The following is a 20,146-nucleotide window of genomic DNA, read 5'->3' as shown; positions in this document are numbered from 1 at the left end:
TGGAGAAATGTCCTCTTGTCTGATGAAACAAAAATAGAACTGTTTGGCCATAATGACCATAATTATGTTTGGAGGAAAAAGGGGGAGGCTTGCAAGCCGAAGAACACCATCCCAACTGTGAAGCACAGGGGTGGCAGCATCATGTTGTAGGGTTGCTTTGCTGCAAGAGAGACTGGTGCACTTCACAAAATAGATGGCATCATGAGGGAGGAAAATTTGGTGGATATATTGAAGCAACATCTCAAGACATCAGTCAGGAAGTTAAAGCTTGGTCACAAATGGGTCTTCCAAATGAACAATGACCCCAAGCATACTTCCAAAGTTGTGGCAAAATGGCTTAAGGACAACAGTCAAGGTATTGGAGTGGTCATCACAAAGCCCTGACCTCAACCCTAAAGAAAATTTGTGGGCAGAACTGAAAAAGCGTGTGCGAGCTAGGAGGCCTACAAACTTATTGTGGGAAGCTTGTGGAAGGCTACGCAAATTGTTTTACCCAAGTTAAACAATTTAAAGGCAATGCTACCAAATACTAATTGAGTGTATGTAAACTTCTGACCCTCTGGGAATGTGATGAAAGAAATAAAAGCTGAAATAAATAATTCCCTCTACTAATATTCTGACATTTCACATTCTTAAAATAAAGTGGTGATCCTAACTGACCAAAGACAGGGACTTTTTACTAGGATTAAATGTCAGGAATTTTGAAAAACTGAGTTTAAATGTATTTGGCTAAGGTGTATGTAAACTTCCGACTTCAACTGTATATATGGTCACTTAGTTGACAGTGCTTGTCAGAGCAAAAATCAAGCAATGAGGTTGAAGGAATTGTCCGCAGAGCACCGAGACAGAATTGTGTCGAGGCACAGATTTGGGGAAGGGTACAAAAAATGTCTGCAGCATTGAAGGTCCCCAAGAACACAGTGGCCTCCATCATTTTTCAATGGAAGACGTTTGGAACCACCAAGACTCTTCCTAGATAGATCTGGCCGCCTGGCCAAACTGAGCAATTGGGGGAGAAGGGCCTTGGTCAGGAAGGTAACCAAGAATCCAATGGTCACTCTGACAGAGCTCTAGAGTTCCTCTGTAGAGCTCTAGAGTTCCTCTGTGGAGATGGGAGAACATTCCAGAAGGACATCTCTGGTCTGATGAAACCAAGATTAAACTCTTTGGCCTAAATGCCAAGCGTCACATCTGGAGGAAACACCATCCCTATAATGAAGCATGGTGGTGGCAGCATCATATTGTTGGGGATGCTTTTCAGCGGAAGAGACCAGTCAGGATCGAGGCAAAGATGAACGGCGCAAAGTATAGGGAGATCCTTAATGAAAACCTGCTCCAAAGCGCTCAGGAACTCAGACTGGGGCTAAGGTTCACCTTCCAACAGGACAACGACCCTAAGCACACAGCCAAGACAACTCACGAGTGGCTTCGGGATAAGTGTCTGAAAGTCCTTGAGTGGCCCAGCCAGAGCCCGGACTTGAACCCGATCGAACATCTCTGGAGAGACCTGAAAATAGCTGTGCAGAAACGCTCCCCATCCAACCTGACAGAGCTTGAGAGGATCAGCAGAGAGGAATGGGAGAAACTCCCCAAATACAGGTGTGCCAAGCTTGTATCATCATACTCAAGAAGACTCGAAGCTGTAATCCCTGCCAAAGGTGCTTCAACAAAGTACTGAGTAAAGGGTCTGAATAGTTATGTAAATGTGATATTTCATTTTTTTTTTTAAATATAAATTAGCAACAAAAAAAACATGTTTTTGCTTTGTCATTATGGGGTATTGTGTGTAGATTGATGAGGGGAAAAAAACGATTTAATCAATTTTAGAACAAGGCTGTAACCTAACAAAATGTGGAAAAAGTCAAGGGGTCTGAATACTTTCCGAAGGCAATGTTTACACACACTACACATCCACTACATACGCACGCATAACACACAAGCATACCTACACAACACAAACACACTTACTTTTACACTGATCACATGCTGCCACTACTACTCTATATTTTAGTCTTAATATTAACTATCCTGGTGCCTGTCACTTTACCCTGCTTTCATGTACATACATATATCTACTACGTTAAATACCTTATACCCCTGCACATTGATCTGGTACTGGTACTCCCTGAACATAGCTCCATTCTTGTGTATTTTATTACTCTTCTGTTACTAGTCTTTTATTATTTTTAACTGCATCGTTGGGAAGGGCTCGTAAGCAAGCCTTTCACAGTAAAGTCTAGTTTTCGGGAATGTGACAAACACCATTTGATTTGATTGCAGCACTCGATTTCTTGATATTAGATCAGTGTGCTCAGTCATTTACCCAATAATAAATTATTCTATTCACACAATGTTAGTATTGAAGTCAGTGAGTTTATGCTCTCTTCTTGAGTGTTCAGTCAAGGTCTAACCAATATTTGTAGTTCAGTAGCATGCTTCAGCACCTGTTTTTCATATGGATAGAGTGCACTCTGCTGGTTCCTTATTGCAGTGCATGTGTTCAAGTGCCTGCATTAATTATGCACAATGTTTATGCTGTACTTCATTCGGTGAGAGAGCTGTATTTTGCCGACATATACATTTTAGGTGTCAGTGCTTCTGTTATAATGCATGCATGCTTATCTTTGGGACGATGTATAGATTATGTACTGTTAACTCTGCCTACTGTACATGTGGGTATTACTATATCGTCATTAAAACTGTGCACATTTAATAACTATGTGACCAGTATTGATATCGTTGCATAGTGCTACTATGTGTCTCCAAATATATTCAACATTTCTATGCGATACAGTAGTATCAGCTTATACAAAAACACATGCACTATTATGACTTTCTGTCAGTGTCTGAAGGTTGCCAGATTGAGCATCTCTGGGATGGAGTTCAGAAGACAGGAGACATGGGGATAACAGATGGAGGCTGCTCGTGGACACAGGAAGCTGTCACGGGGGGGGGGGGGGGGGGGGGGGGGAGGTGATGCTGGAGAGACAGAGGAAGGTTATTTAAAGGAGCAGTTTGGTTACGTCCCAATTGGCACACTAATCCCTATACAGTGCACAACTTTTGACCAGGTTCCATAAGTAGTGCACTATATAGGGAATAGGGTGTCATTTGGAATGCATCCTTTGATTTGAATGGCTCCATGACCTAGCAGAGCACAGCACTGTCTGTCAATATGACTTATTGCAGTGGAAGCCTGTGACGGCCGGAGATGTTTTGAGTGACCTAACTTTACTGTGTGCAGACTAGAGCCTTGGCTGGTTGTCGGTACTGTAAAGCATAGTGTGACACAGGGAGAGGAGAGAGAGAGAGGGGCTGGCCAGCATCAATGCCTGCCTGTCTGTCCCCCATTCTGCTGTGATATAAATCAGACCACACACACACACATGGCATACAAACACACAGACACACACAGTGGCACTCTCAGTGGCACAGACACACACACACACACAAACAGAGACACACACGTAAACAGTTACTCCCTCCCTACAAACATACACCTCATTATGCCCGCTGATCCTGATGAATCACTGATCAGTGATTTAAGGAGGCTGAGTGTGTTGGTGGACGGAGGTCTGAGAGTGTGATTAGAGACAGACAGCTGTGATTGGTTGGGTCTAAGCTGGAGCAGCCTGGTTGGCACACACCAGTCTAAGGGTTATACCGGAAAGCCATACTTACATTTCCCAGACAAAAATTCCTACTTAACCTAGTAGAAGCTGCTACACATGACATAAGCTTATCCTTATACTGGATGGCATTGACTTAAAAACAAAGCTTCTACAATTGAATATACTAAACAAAAAAAGGGATGATGCCAGTGTGTTTAAGACCATGGACTACCACTGGGCCCTATTGGAAAGCAGGGTATTATGTAGGCTGGACCAGATCTAATCTATAGCATGTCACAGGTGATTACTAAAATCATACATCCCTGAGTGGATGGATGGAAATCCAGTAAGATTCTTGATAGGGCTTTCAGACAAAAGTAATCAAGGCACCTCAAGAGAATTAAAGCGTATTATCCCCCCTGACCACCATCATTATCAAATGTCCACAACTGGCACACAGGTGTGGCACACAAGCCTGGTTTGAGAGATCGTTCATCTGTGAAAGTGAACACAGCTCTTCTCATATTTTCCTGGGTTGCACTGAAGCAATAGCCAGGTTGTAGTGTGATGATGAAAATGGATTGCAATGCTAGGCTCAGAATGAAACAGAAGCTTACCGGATTCATTTGAGATTATGTGGCCCAGACACAGTGTAATCCCTTTATCTACATACTTACCTGTCCTGTCCCTGACGGTGATCCTGCCACTGTAAGACTAATTGTACCTGTCTATGACTGGCAGGAGCAAATCCTCCCTATTGTGTCAGCAGCACAGCACAGGCCGCTTTACAACCGACATGCTACTGGTTATCTGCTGCTGAGCCTACATTATATAAAGCAAATGGCATTATCCCACTTAGGTTTCACAACAACAGAAATGCTTTTAATGTTCACTCTCCATAGGAAATTAGGGTTTATTATTATTATTATTATCCAGCATTGCATTGATATTTAGAAGAAGCTTAGTGTATTAGGCACTATTACCTATCCAGCTCAACTGGTATCAATAATCTGACAACGAAATGAACCTTTACTGTAGGAGATATAGGAGACATATGGGTAGCTAAGAGGCCAAAACTACACATAAGAATATACATCTACAGTGCAGTGTTTTGGCATTGATATGCACGAATATGTAGCTTTCCCTTTCCATCATTTCTGCATAGAAATGACAGTTCTTATAATAGCTGAAATTGTCATGCTGTAGTCAAGTGGATACTTCAACTGATTATGTGAGAGGTCTCCTTCAGGGGTGGAAACACAGGGAACAGAATCCTCAAGTTACAAATGGGGCCTACAGTCATACGGTCTACACACCCCTTGCACAGTCTTCACATGTTGCTGCCTTAAATTAAATGTAAAAAGAGATTACATTCGATTTTCTCCCCACACCGATCTACACAACCTATTCCACATTTTTAAAGTGAAAGAAAAATCATAGAACATTTTCCAAATTAATAACAAATACAAAATTAAGATGTCTTGACTGCATGTCTTCACACCAGTGGTGGAAGCACCTTTGGCAGGCATTGCAGCTGTGAATAATTTGGAATTAGATTCTAGCAACTTTGGACAACTCTTAGGTAAATATACAGTCACTAGTGAAAGTCTACACACCCCCTGCACAGTCTTCACATTTGCTGACTTAAAATGAAATCTAAAAAGGGATTCAATTATATATTTTTTAAATTTAGAGGTAATCACAGAAATAATCTTTAAACTATGCCACTTTGAATGGATTAGATTGCCATCTGGTGGTTTGAATGGCACACTACGGGAGCAATCTATCAGACTAGAGAACGCTGATAGGCGCTTGTTCATATCATGAGCTTCAGTGGTAGCTAGGGATAGTTTGGTGATCAGTCAATGAATATGTTCTTTATATCATTGAACCGTCTAGTGTTATTGTCTACATAGAAGTGACAACACCTCAAGGATAGAACGAAGGTACCATCGGTGAGACAAAAATGCTCCCGTTTTCAACCACTAAAGGATACAAGCGCCATGCTTCCTATAGGCCCACCATACTTGCGTCAAAAGAGTTCATGAAATATTTTTAGAACATTGCAAACAGAAATGTAAAATGTAGCTGACAGGACATGCTTCTAAATTCTGCAGAAAATCTCGACATTTTCTACATATAAATATATTCCTATCTGAATACCCAGTAAGGGCGTTTTCGCACATATGTCTGAGTTCGATTATTTGTTACATTGTACTTTTTTCATTTGGTCCGGTTGGTTTCACATAGCCAAATGTCAAACAACCTAAATTGCCTAAACAAAACCACGTGTTCATGCAAGTAATTTGTTTATTGGAGAAAAATGCTCACATTATAATGATCAAGAAGCCTAACTTGTATCCCAAATTACATATTACTTTCGCTTTGGTCTTCCAACAATTGCCGCTCTAACTAAACTGCGACGTGAATATGCGTATAACACCCATGTAGCCTAATCTGCATCGGATGCATTCATAAATGCGCTGCAAATCACATAATATTTAAGATATATTAAATTACGTTACTGCACTGTGTGCATTTCATCAATTGCTCGCTGCCAAACAACCAATAATACAACAGAGTTTCTAAAGCATACTGTACTGGCTTTGACAATACTGCGCTTCTTTGGTTCTTTTCCTGTGTTTGGTCCGGACTGGTTCTGCAGCGAACCGCACTAGACAACCCTTTTTGAACAAACCACAATGCGTTGTTTAGTGCGCTCCTGAGTGACGATTGTGGAAATAAACTGTAAAAAACGAGCCACAATTCGGAAAAACAGCTACAAACCCATTTTGTGGGAAAGCCCCTTAGCCTATCCTTGTTTTATCCAGCCTGTAGGTAACTGATCAGTTATGTCCAGTTCTCCACATGTTGACACAATGTATCCCACAATGCACGGCATTTCTTTGAATATTTTAAATGAAACATTAAAGAATATATATTTTTAATTGTGTTCACATCATAATAACATTTTACACGTCTCCCTAATCTATCTCTATTTGTGTATTGTTTATAATTTTTTTATTGAAACCGTTATAGGAATCATCATCGAGTCGAAAGTATATCCACCCAATCCCCTTCCTCTTTATCTTTGCGCAGTGGCAGTATCGTAGCCTATGAGGTTTATCCGAGGCGCGATTATTGCTAGTTGAAAACTTTACCCAATACCCCGCCGAGACGACTTGAAATATAGTCGGCTTTGGCAATTTTTGATGGTCTCTCAGGAGACTGATATGCTTGTGAAATTTTAACTCTGAATCGTACATAGTGTTACTAATGCTACCTCTAACGGGCGCATGAAACGCTATTCATCATGGAAGTCTGAAATGATCCGTGTTGGAAATTACTGGGTTTGTTCGACTATGCAGCCGACAGTACAGGTGAGTAATGACTAACTGATCTACAGAAAACCTTGCATCAGAAATAACTATTCATGGGCCTCCAGAGTGCCGCAGTTGTCTAAGGCACTGCATCACAGCGCTAGCTGTGCCACTAGAGATCCTGATTCGAGTCCAGGCTCTGTCGCAGCCGGCTGCGGGGCATGGGGCAGCGAACAATTGGCCCAGCATCGTCCGGGTTAGGGGAGGGTTTGGCCAGCAGGGATGTTCTTGTCCCATCGCGCTCTAGTGACTCCTGTGGCGGGCCGGGCGCAATGCACGTTGACACTGTCGCCAGGTGTACGGTGTTTCTTCCGACACATTGGTGCGGCTGGCTTCCGGGTTAAGCGAGCATTGTGTCAAGAAGCAGTGAGGCTGGGTTGTGTTTCGGAGGACGCACGGCTCTCGACCTTTGCCTCTCTCGAGTCCGTACAGGAGTTGCAGCGATGGGACAAGACTGTTGGATACCACGAAAAGGGGTGAAAGAAAATAAATAACTACTCATTATTATTTGTAGATCAGTCAGTCATTTACAATTTACCAATTATACATTTCGGTTTTGATCCTCTCGAACATGGCCACTGTAGCGAGTAACTACCCGTATGTGCGCTAAAGATGGCGCCGGTGGGTAGGGCTGCCGTCTTATCGGCTCTTAACCAACTATGCTATTTTTTTTTTTTTTTTTGCGTTGTTCGTAACTGGTTTTGTACATAATGTTGCTGCTACCATCTCTTATGACCGAAAAGAGCTTCTGGACATCAGAACTGGGATTACTCACCTCAAATTGGACAAGGAGTTCTTCTTCAATGAGTCGGATGCAAGGGATATACTATGGACACCCGACCAGGCCCAGATACCCGTGATTCACTGGAAAAGGAAACATAGATTTTGAGGAAAGAGATCAGGATGTCTTGTGAGGAACAGGCAACGAGTGGCTAATCTGCACTTGCCTTCCATTCTGCTAGCTAACGTTCAATTGCTGGAAAATAAATGGGACGAACTGAAAGCACGTATATCCTACCAACGAGACATTAAAAATGGTAATATCTTGTTTCACAGAGTCGTGGCTGAACGACGACATTAAGAACAAACAGCTGGCTGGTTATACACTCTATCAGCAGGACAGAACGGCAGCCTCTTGGAAGACACGGGGCGGGGGCCTATGCATATTTGTAAACAATAGCTGGTGCACGATATCTAAGGAAGTCTCAGGGTTTTTCTCACCTGAGGTAGAGTATCTCATGATAAGCTGTAGACCACACTATCTACCTAGAGAGTTTATCTGTATTTTTCATGGCTGTCTACATACCACCACAGACCGAGGCTGGCACTAAACCGCACTCAATGAGCTGTATTCCGCCATAAGCAAACAGGAAAATGCTCATCCAGGGGCGGCGCTCCTAGTGGCTAGTGACTTTAATGCAGGGAAACTTAAATCAGTTTTACCTAATTTCTATCAACATGTTAAATGTGCAACCAGAGGGGGAAAAATCTAGACCACCTTTACTCCACACAGAGATGCGTACAAAGCTCTCCCTCACCCTCCATTTGGCAAATCTGACCATAAATCTACCCTCCGGATTCCTGCTTACAAGCAAAAATTAAAGCAGGAAGCACCAGTGACTCGGTCCATAAAACAGTGGTCAGATGAAGCAGATGCTAAACTACATGACTGTTTTGCTAGCACAGACTGGAATATGTTCCGTGATTCTTCCGATGGCATTGAGGAGTACACCACTGGCTTTATCAATACGTGCATCGAGGACGTCGTCCCCACTGTGACCGTACGTACATACCCCAACCAGAGGCTATGGATTACAGGTAACATTCGCACTGAGCTAAAGGGTAGAGCTACGGCTTTCAAGGAGCAGGACTCTAACCCAGAAGTTTATAAGAAATCCCGCTATACCCCCGATGAACCATCAAACAGGCAAAGCGTACTACACCGGCTCCGAAGCTCGTGGGATGTAGAAGTCCCTGACTGCAGTGTGCAGTTCGGGCCCAATGTGGGCGGAGTCAAACGCGTTTAACACGAACCCTTCCCGTCTCGTCTCCTTCAAGCACACCCAAGTTGAGTTCACGTCGAAGGTGTCAACGTCAACGAAAGCAAATCTTAATCGAACCTAACCTACATGGATAAAAATATCAACCATGGAAGTGAGACTGTCATTATGCGTAATGTACTTTGTAATGTTCATGTTATACCAGTGCAGTGGTATATTTTTATATAACCAACTACCACACCGATGTTAGCATAGTGTTAATTAGCACCCATTTGCACTTGAGCTAGCTAATTAGCAATAGCACCCTTTTGAACGTGAGCTAGCTAATTGCTTACAATGAGGGAATCTTATTTGGACAAATTTGCCTACTTGAGCAGTAAGCCTAGGTTTACATGTACAGTTATGTAATCGATTTGATCGTTGATTTTCTGTGTTTCTTCAATGTATGCCTTGTTGTTTTTGGCTGGTTCTAAATGTGTATCGTTGATGCCGACGGCCATTCCCTTAGTTACACATAGCGAGTCTACACAGGCCTTCACATAGTAAATACAATAATAAAATCACCTGGTCCCAACATACATGGTAAGTCAAGAAAAGTCTTTGTAACTTGTCCCCACTGCAAACTTAAGTTAAATAAGAAAAACATGGAAACACATTTACGAAGAAAGCATACACATTGCTTTGAAATAGTGTCCAAGGAAAGGTTTTTGGCATGTGAGTGCATTGATGTGAGAAATGGTGTGTTTGCAGTCGAAAATAAATTTTATGGACCAGCAACACCCATACATGTTGTGAAAAATACTTGGGCTAATTCAGTTCCAACTGTGTTCAAAACGGTTATGCATGCTGGAGTATAAAAAGCTGTTAAATTGTAGTTTTTCTTTACTTTCACATACACTGTGTTCACAGAAACATTGCTCGGATCTTGTTCCCTGGACCTTGGAGGACTTTTGGTGTGGATGATGTTCAGGTTGGATATTCCTTTAAATTATTCCACTCAACTGTACCATTTGATTTTCATTCCTTTATTGAAAATTGTACCTTGTTCACACCACAGGACCTACCAAAGCAAGGATTTTCAAACAAATGTGGGGTGTTTTGTTTTGATGGTAAGATGCTGGCTATTCAGTATATTATATTAGTCCTATTTTCTGTTATAACATATGAAAAGTTATTATTATTTCTATGCTTGCGGCATGCAAAGCACACTATTGTTATTGCTCATACTTTTTTTTCTTTATTATTCTTGACACTTTTTGGGACCTATTTCCTACAGTTTTTACACTACACACACAATTCATACATCAAACTCCTGCAGAGCTGGATGCTGATGTGACATGCTGTGACTTCTTAGGGGGGATGTCTTCTGCATCCTGAAATATATTCCTGGGGGGAGTGGTATTATTATAATTTACTATTATCATTATTGTTGTTATCATAACTATCAAACTTAACAACCTACTCTTTCTTAATCTCTCTTTGGTAGGGGGCAGTATTTTGACGTCCGGATGAAAAGCATGACCAAAGTAAACTGCCTGTTACTCAGGCCCAGAAGCCAGGATGTGCATATAATTGGTAGACTTGGATAGAAAACACTCTGAAGTTTCTAAAACTGTTAAAATTATGTCTGTGAGTATAGCAGAACTGATATGGCAGGCGAAACCCTGAGGACAAACCACCCCCCCCCCCCCAAAAAATACAAATTCAGCCTATCTCTATTTTCAATGGTTATCACTTTAATTATAAGGCCAAGTCCTCCCAGATTGCAGTGCTTAGGGCTTCCACTAGATGTCAACAGTCTTTAGAAAGAGTTTCAGGCTGGTTTTTGGAAGTGTTTTTTCTAGGTGGCTCCCATTTTGGCTGTAGTGTTTCCAAGCGCGTGGAAGAGAACGCGTTCTTTGGTATTTTTCTCCGGTAAAGACAATAACGATTCTCCGTCTTAAATTGTATCGTTTATTTACGTACGGTTTGATTATAAATGTTGTTTGACTTGTTTGGAAAAGTTTATTAGTAACGTTTGGGATTCATTTTGTATGCATTTTGATGGAGGGAAACTGGGTGGATTATTGACCGAAGGTTGCCAGCTAAACTGAGTTTTATGGATATAACTTACAAAAGACATTATCGAACAACAGGACCATTTGTGATGTAACTGGGACCTTTTGGAGTGCCAACAGAAGAAGATCTTCAAAGGTAAGGCATTTTTTTATATCGCTATTTCTGACTTTCGTGTCGCACCTGCCTGGTAGAAATATGTTTTTCATGTGTTTGTATGCGGGGCGCTGTCCTCAGATAATCGCATGGTTTGCTTTCGCCGTAAAGCCTTTTTGAAATCTGACACCGCGGCTGGATTAACAAGACGTTAAGCTTTATTTTGATGTATTACACTTTTGATTTTATGAAAGTTAAATATTTATAATACTGTAGTCTGCAATTTCACCTGATGTTTGTCAGGTGGGACGCTACCGTCCCTCCTGCCCATAAATTAACTTACAGTACGCCCTGTACATTGCAATGGAAGCACAGTGTGATTTCACTGAGGTATGTATAAATTATGAAATTCTCATCACTAGTGGATATAATGTTCTTTGGGATACCCATCCGGTTGTGTGATTTTCTTTTTCAAAGGAAAACATGCAGCAAATTAGGTGATGGTGGTGCCTAGTTCTCTTGCAGGACTTTCCCATGCCGTAAGTATTGAACATTTATAAAAACTTTCATTTGCATCCTTAAAATCACTTGTTTCACTGTAGCCAGACTGATCTGAATATATATTTTCATATTGAATGTATATAATGTATGTCATTCACTCACTAAGGTCTGAAGAAGAGAGGTTGAAAGATTGAAAAAGGCGGCGAAAACAAAACACACTACAGGTAGGAGGTGTCATATGGCAGTGGTATAGTCTTAAACCAATGTTTAAAGACTTAAACCCCCCCCCCCCCCCTCCAATATATTTCAGGATGATGTAGAGGTCATATCAGCATCCAGCTCTGCAGGATCAGGTACTGTATAGGCTATTAGCTAAAGTAAGGTGCATTCTTGTACACACATCCCTAGAGGTTCCTTTACATTACTTAATGACCACAATCTGTTTTCTTTCTAGACGATACTGAAAACAAAATGCACGGCGAACTGTGAACTGGGTATGTAGTCGATTGTGTATAATGCTGAAGGCTTGATGCATGTCAAGATATAATAGTTGTGATGACTTGGTGAGTAGTTATAGATATCACTGAAAACCCCTTTAGTAATAGTGGTTTTTGTTTGCATGGTGGTATTGTGAAAGCGGGGTGTAATTTGACTTGATCACCCAATGAGGCGCTACTCTTAATATTTATTCTTCCTTTTTCTTCAAGGAAGCAGATGTTCTTCTAAGGGACACCCTAGAGGCAGCAAGGTGGTGCGAACTCCAAACATTTAAAGGCACTGTTTCCCTCCCTAGTGTAATTGGGATGGACGGGGAAGACCGTATCACAACCCTTAAAGAACTACGGTTGTATGATGGCCTGGATGAAGAGGAAAATATTCTCCTCTAGGAAACGTTCATGTTCCAGTTACAGAGAGATTATGAGATGTTCTATGTGGAGGCAGTTGACAACAAGAAAATGACTGTCTGTGTCACGCCCTGACCATAGTTTGCTTTGTATGTTTTATGTTTTGTTTGGTCAGGGTGTGATCTGTGTGGGCATTCTATGTTCTATGTCTGGTTTGTCTATTTCTATGTGTTTGGCCTGATATGGTTCTCAATCAGAGACAGGTGTTTTGCGTTGTCTCTGATTGGGAACCATATTTAGGTAGCCTGTTTTGTGTTGTGGGTTATTGTCTATGTGTAAGTTGCCTGTGTCTGCACTTATTGTTTATATAGCGTTACGTTCGTTGGTTATTTTGATAGTGTGTTTAGTGTTCTTCGTTTCGGTAAATAATTAAGAGGAATGTATTTATATCACGCTGCGCCTTGGTTCTCCTCTGTCACGTTCGTCGTAATGTGGAAGAGTCTGCCTCTTGAGGAGCAGGAGTGAAGCCATTTTTGAGGAGTGGTCAAACCTTGTTTTTGTCTGCTGTGTTAATTGTTTCAAGTGTTAATTGTGTTGTTTAGTAAAGATGACGTAAAGTCACCCAAGTCTCTGATCTCTTTACTGGATGGAGCTGGTATAACTTAATGTACAAAGCACATGCAGCTTGTCACTATGTCTAAATGGTATAGTCTGTCTCCATTCTCATGAGGAAAGTAAATAGCATTATAAATCAGGATAGGTAGTAACTGTATATAGATGCTCAATGAAATAATATAATTACATTAATCAACACAATTTTAACAGTACATGACATACATAACAAGTCTGATGTTCACTGCAACAATATCAGTAGCTTGTCTCAAATATAGCATGAAGCACATGTGCAGGTACCACTTTATACAATATTTCTTACGATCTTCAAAAATGAAATACGTTTGTATTCAACGTGTGCCTTCCACAAACGTGTGTGTTTGTGTTCAGTGTGTGACTGTCAAACCTCAGATGGACAAAAAAAACAGTTGGTGGGATCAAATGTGGGCGGAGTCAAACGTTTGACTCCGCCCACATTGAGCCCCGCCCCGAATTGCACACTGCAGTCAGGGGTACTTAGATGTGGCAGGGCTTAAACTATTACAGACTGCAAAAGGGAAGCACTGCCGAGGGCTGCCCAGTGATACAAGACGAGCTAAATAATTTCTATGCTCGCTTAAAGGCAAGTAACACTGAAACATGCATGAGAGCATCAGCTCTTCCGGAAGACTGTGTGATCACGCTCACCGCAGCCAATGTGAGTAAGACCTTTAAATAGGTCAACACTTACAAGGCCGCTGGGCCAGACGGATTACCAGGACGTGTACTCCGAGCATGCGCTGACCAACTGGCAAGTGTCTTCACTGACATTTTCAACCTCTCCCTGTCCGAGTCTGTAATACCAACATGTTTCAAGCAGACCATCATAGTACCTGTGCCCAAGAACACTAAGGTAACCTGCCTAAATAATTAGCGACCCGTAGCCCTCACGTATGTAGCCATGAAATCCTTTGAATGGCTGGTCATGCCTCACATCAACACCATTATCCTCTCTGACGCAGCCGTGCCGCTAGCGACCCACCTCGACAACATCCGGTGAAATTGCAGAGCTCCAAATTCAAATTACAGAAATAGTAATAATAAACATTCAGGAAAAAAACAAGTGTTATACATCGGTTAAAAGATTAACTTCTTGTTAATCCAGCCGCTTTGTCAGATTTCAAAAAGGCCTTACGGCGAAAGCATAACACACGATTATCTGAGGACAGCGCCCCGCTTACAAAAGCATACAAACATTTTCCAACCAAGTAGAGGAGTCACGAAAGTCAGAAATAGAAATAAAATGAATCACTTACCTTTGAAGATCTTCATCTGGTTGCAGTCACAAGAGTCCCAGCTACACAATAAATGGTTGTTTTGTTCGGTAAAGTCCCTCTTTATATCCCAAAAACTCAGTTTGTCGGTGCGTTTTGTTCAGTAATCCACTGGCTCAAAGGCGGTCAAAACATGCAGACGAATACATCCTAATAGTACCGGTAAAGTTCGTCAAAACATGTCAAACGATGTTTATAACTAATCCTCAGGGTGTCAATTATCTAAATAATCGATAATATTTCAACCGGACAATAGCGTATTCAATAGAAAGGAAAAACAACGAAGGGCGCGCACACAGTCACACGTGCAAACCAGTACTGCATGCTTCCCCAGTCCCCTAACCAAAAGGTATTTTCTTTGTCGTTTTTCAGAAAACAAGCCTGAAACCATGTCTAAAGACTGTTGACATCTAGTGGAAGCCATAGGAACTGCAATCTGGGCCCTAACCAATTACATAGTCAATAGGCATTCAATGGAAAACCACTCACATCAAAAAAATCCCACTTCCACTTCTCTCTGATACTGCACGGCAAGTGGTAACAGAGCGCCAAGTCTAGGTTCAAGAGGCTTCTAAACAGCTTCTAACCCCAAGCCATAAGACTCCTGAACATCTAGTCAAATGGCTACCCAGACTATTTGCATTGCACCCCGCCCCCCCGCTGCTGCTACTCTCTGTTATTATCTATGCATAGCCACTTTATTAATTCTACCTACATGTACATAATTAATTCGACACCGGTGCCCCCCGCATATTGCCACATTGACTCTGTGCCGGTACCCCCTGTATATATCGCCGCTACTGTTATTTACTGCTGCTCTTTAATGATTTGTTATTCTTATCTCTTACTTTTTTAGGGATTTTCTTAAAACGGCATTGTTGGTTAAGTGCTTGTATGTAAGCATTTCACTGTTGTATTCGGCACAGGTGACAAATAAAATGTGATTTGATTTGATGTGTGGGGGGGGCTCATGGGGAAAGTATGGGGGAGGAGTTGCCCCTAATTCAGCTAAAGGGTGGACCTGCTAACGCCATTACATTGATGAGGCCCTACTTGAAGACTGGTCTACTTCTAAAACTAATGCTTGAACAGGAACTATTGGACCTCATACTTTCTTTACAGACTGCGTGAGCCAGTCACTTTATCATAGAATTATAAAATCTGCTTTGGAAGTTATATTGGTACATTGTATCAAAATGTATCTGATGCTTCAAAAGTTCAATGGAATTTAAAGTCATCCCGGCTTTTTACCATTCATTGTGTGTATGCATAGTGATGGTGTCGTACCTTATAATGAATGACCAGTATATGCCACTGTCCACCAAAATACTTTGGTTATGTAGTGACGTTCGGCAACCAGGTGAGGGCAGCATTGTATTGTATGAGAATGTATTGCAACGCCAGAAGAATAATAGATCATCAACGAGTGGAAAATATAAACGACGTGGAAGGTTTGTTCTACGAAGCGCAAGCTTACCAAAACAGCTCAAACATAGAACATATAAGAATGAACTATAGCCACTGGATTCTACCTTGCTGATATACCGCGTGTTATAGTGAAATTATGTACGCTCTAGAGTGCCCCTCAAGCCAATCAGAAACGAGTATTCAACAATGCCATGGTATAAAATAAGGGTTAATCAACAAGGGGGCTATACGTTCTATGCAAAATAAAGAACGATGAGGCAGATGTGTTCCACTAGTGCTAGTGTGTTCCACTAGTGCTCCACTGCTAGTGGAGTGGAACTAACCGTCCATGTCTTGCTATTTAGAAAATCGAATTCAACGATGCCAATAATATTTTCAATTCGACTTTTGCTTTCCAAAGCAGCTCAAACATAGAACATGTAGGAATGAACTATAGTCATTGAATTCTACCATGCCTTGCGTTATAGGAAATTATAAACTGGCTGGTTCGAGCCCTGAATAATGATTGGCTGACAACCTTGGTATATCAAACCGTATACCACGCGTTTGACAAAACATTTATTTTCACTCTCCTAATTATGTTGGTAACCAGTTTATAATAGCAATAAGGCACCTCAGGGGTTTGTGTTATATGGCTAATAAACCAGGCTAAGGGCTGTATCCAGGCAATCCGTTTTGCGTCATATACCACACCACCTCGGGCCTTGTTGCTTAAATAATGCACGCTTTAGAATGCCCTTCAAACCAATCAGAAATGAGTATTTAACATTGCCATTATATTAAAATAATATAATAGTAATATATACCATGTAGCAAGACACTTTCATCAAAAAGCGACATAGAGTAGTATCGTGCGTGCATGCATTCTATTCGTACAAATATTACACCTTTATTCAGAATAGTTGAGCATTGTTATTGATTGCTTCTTTCTTTATAGAATTTATGAATGATATGTTTGGGAATGGTGACATTAGTAAAAGTGTGCTTAGTGCCCCTCGGTGCCAATCAGTAATGTGGTCTGAGAGAGGAGCCCTGATTGTAGTGGGCTGTGATGATTAGGAATGGCTTCCTTCAAGGGTGGGCTTCTTCACTATGACGATGGGAAGCAATCAGGCACCCAATTAAATGAGTGCGCACATTTATGATGCAAGTGCAACCCCTTAAATCACCTTGTTACATTTGTAGGGTATTTGGCTTCAGAACATACTGATAATGCAGTATAATCAAATCAAATTTTATTAGTCACATGCTCCAAATACAAAAGGTGTAGACCTTACAGTGAAATGCTTACTTTTCGAGCCCCTAACCGACAGTGCAGTTTTATGGACAAGAATAAGAGATAAAAGTAACAAGTAATTAAAGAGGAGCAGTAAAAAATAACAATATATACAGGGGGTGCTGGTACAGAGTCAATGTGTGGGGGCACTGGTTAGTTAAGATAGTATGTACATGGAGGTAGAGTTAATTAAAGTGACTATGCATAGATGACAACAGAGAGTGGCAGTGGTGCGGAGAGGGGATGGGGGGGGGGGGGGGGGGGGGGGGGGGGGGGGGGGGCGCAATATGAATAGTCTGGGTAGCCATTTGACTAGATGTTCAGGAATCTTATGGCTTGGGGGGTAGAAGCTGTTTAGAAGCCTCTTGGACCTAGACTTGGCGCTCCGGTACCGCTTGCCGTGTGGTAGCAGATGGAACAGTCTATGACTAGGGTGGCTGAAGTCTTTGACGATTTTCAGGGCCTTCTCCTGACACTGCCTGGTATAGAGGTCATGGATGGCAGGAAGCTTGGCCCCAGTACTGGGCTGTTCGCATTACCCTCTGTAATGCCTTGCGGTCGGAGGCCGAGCAGTTGTCATACCAGGCAGTGATGCAACCAGTCAGGATGCTCTCGATGGTGCAGCTGTAGAACCTTTTGAGGATCTGAGGACCCATGCCAAATCTTTTCAGTCTCCTGAGGGGGAATAGGTTTTGCCGTGCCCGCTTCACGATTGGCATAGTGTGCTTGGACCATGTTAGTTTGTTGGTGATGTGGACACCAAGGAACTTGAAACTCTCAACCTGCTCCACTGCAGCCCTGTTGATGAGAATGGGGGTGTGCTCGGTCCTCTTTTTCCTGTAGTCCACAATCATCTCCTTTATCTTGATTACGTTGAGGGAGAGGTTGTTGTGCTGGCACCACACGGCCAGATCTCTGACCTCCTCCCTATAGGCTGTCTCGTTGTTGTCGGTGATCAGACCTACCACTGTTGTGTCATCAGCAAATGTAATGATGGTGTTGGAGTCGTGCCTGGCCGTGCAGTCATGAGTGAACAGGGAGTACAAGAGGGGACTGAGCACGCACCCCTGAGGGGCCCCTGTGTTGAGGATCAGCATGGTGGATGTTTTATTACCTACCCTTACCACCTGGGGGCGGCCCGTCAGGAAGTCCAGGATCCAGTTGCAGAGGGAGGTGTTTAGTCCCAGGGTCCCTAGCCTATTGATGAGCTTTGAGGGCACTATGGTGTTGAACGCTGAGCTGTAGTCAGTGAATAGCGTTCTCACATAGGTGTTCCTTCAGTCCAGGTGTGAAAGGGCAGTGTGGAGTGCAATAAAGATTGCATCATCTGTGGATCTGTTGGGGCGGTATGCAAATTGGAGTGGGTCTAGGATTTCTGGGGTAATAGTTTGATGTGAGCCATGACCAGCCTTTCAAAGCACTTCATGGCTACATATGTGAGTGCTACGGGTCGGTAGTCATTTAGGCAGGTTACCTTAGTGTTCTTGGGCACAGGCACTATGGTGGTCTGCTTAAAACATGTTGGTATTACAGACTCGGACAGGGAGAGGTTGAAAATGTCAGTGAAGACACTTGCGAGTTGGTCAGCGTATGCTCGCAGTACACGTTCTGGTAATCCGTCTGGCCCTGCGGCCTTGTGAATGTATGGCCTGGCAGATGTGTGATTGCCAACTTCAGTGGGGTTTGAGATATACACAGGAAAGAATAGATTGACCTTCAGTCAGTGTCAGGCCACTCCTAATGGTTTGAGAAGTCAGGACATGGAACGCTACCCCATATAGTGCCTTCGGAAAGTATTCAGACCCCTTGACTTTTTTCACATTTTGTTACGTTACAGCCTTATTCTAAAACGGATTAAATAAAAAATATCCTCAGCAATCTACACACAATACCCCATAATGAAAAAGCAGAAACTGTTTTTTGTAAAACAGAAATACCTCATTTACACAAATACTCAGACCCTTTGCTATGAGACTCGAAATTGAGCTCAGATGCATCCTGTTTCCATTGATCATCCTTGAGATGTTTCTACAACTTGATTGGAGTCCACCTGTGGTAAATTCAATTGATTGGACATGATTTGGAAAGGCACACACCTGTCTATATAAGGTCCCACAGTTGACAGTGGGACTACAGCAAAAACCAAGCCATGAGGTCGGAGGAATTGTCCGTAGAGCGCCGAGACCGGATTGTGTCGAGGCACAGATCTGGAGAGTACCAAAAGATGTCTGCAGCATTGAAGGTCCCCAAGAACACAGTGGCTTCCATTGTTCTTAAATGGAAGAAGTTTGGAACCACCAAGACTCTTCCTAGAACTGGCCGCCCGGCCAAACTGAGCAATCTGGGAGAAGGGCCTTGATCAGGGAGGTGACCAAAAACCCGATGGTCACTCTAACGGAGCTCTAGAGTTCCTCTGTGGAGAGGGGAGAACCTTACAGAAGGACAAACATCTCTGCAGCCAGGCCTTTATGGCAGAGTGGCCAGACAGAAGCCACTCCTCAGTAAAAGGCACATGACAGCCCGCTTGGAGTTTGCAAAAAGGCACCTAAAGACTCAGACCATGAGAAACAAGATTCTCTGGTCTGATGACACCAAGAAACCTGAATCCTGAATGCCAAGTGCCACGTCTGGAAGAAACCTGGCACCATCCCTACGGTGAAGTATGGTGGTGGCAGCATCATGCTGTGGGGATGTTTTTCAGCTGCAGGAACTGGAAGACTAGTTAGGATTGAGGTAAAAATGAATGGCGCAAAGTACAGAGAGGTCCTTAATGAAAACTTGCTCCAGAGCACTCAGGACCTCAGACTGAGGCGAAGGTTCACCTTTCAACAGGACACCGACCCTGAGCACACAGCCAAGACAACGCAGGAGTGGCTGCGGGACAAGTCTCTGAATGTCCTTGAATGGCCCGATCAAACATATCTGGAGAGACCAGAAAATACAAGCTGTTCAGCAACGCTCCCCATCCAACCTGACAGAGCTTGAGAGGATTTGCAGAGAAGATTGTGAGAAACTCCCCAAATACAGGT

General features: G+C 42.5%; 1 long non-coding RNA gene and 1 other non-coding gene across 4 annotated transcripts; both read left to right on the top strand.

The window, feature by feature from the left end:
• The first annotated feature begins 6,698 nt into the window (after positions 1 to 6,698).
• On the top strand, positions 6,699 to 6,839 carry LOC120053105. The gene has a single exon (XR_005477468.1). It is a non-coding gene; the product is annotated as a U4 spliceosomal RNA (small nuclear RNA).
• LOC120051785 lies at positions 6,717 to 12,694 on the top strand. 3 transcript variants are annotated; one of them, XR_005477322.1, is made up of 7 exons: positions 6,717 to 6,991; positions 9,901 to 9,961; positions 11,620 to 11,681; positions 11,810 to 11,867; positions 11,954 to 11,996; positions 12,098 to 12,137; positions 12,351 to 12,694. It is a non-coding gene; the product is annotated as an uncharacterized LOC120051785 (long non-coding RNA). The 3 variants fall into 3 exon arrangements; XR_005477320.1 differs by having other exon boundaries at positions 11,488 to 11,681; XR_005477321.1 differs by lacking the exon at positions 6,717 to 6,991 and adding an exon at positions 9,136 to 9,145 and having other exon boundaries at positions 11,488 to 11,681.
• Positions 12,695 to 20,146: the final 7,452 nt, after the last annotated feature.

The sequence above is a fragment of the Salvelinus namaycush genome, chromosome 8 (genome assembly GCF_016432855.1).
Source record: "Salvelinus namaycush isolate Seneca chromosome 8, SaNama_1.0, whole genome shotgun sequence".
NCBI classification, from domain to species: domain Eukaryota; kingdom Metazoa; phylum Chordata; class Actinopteri; order Salmoniformes; family Salmonidae; genus Salvelinus; species Salvelinus namaycush.
The sequence above is the reverse complement of the archived record's forward strand: the minus strand, read 5'-3'. Positions and strand labels throughout refer to the sequence as shown.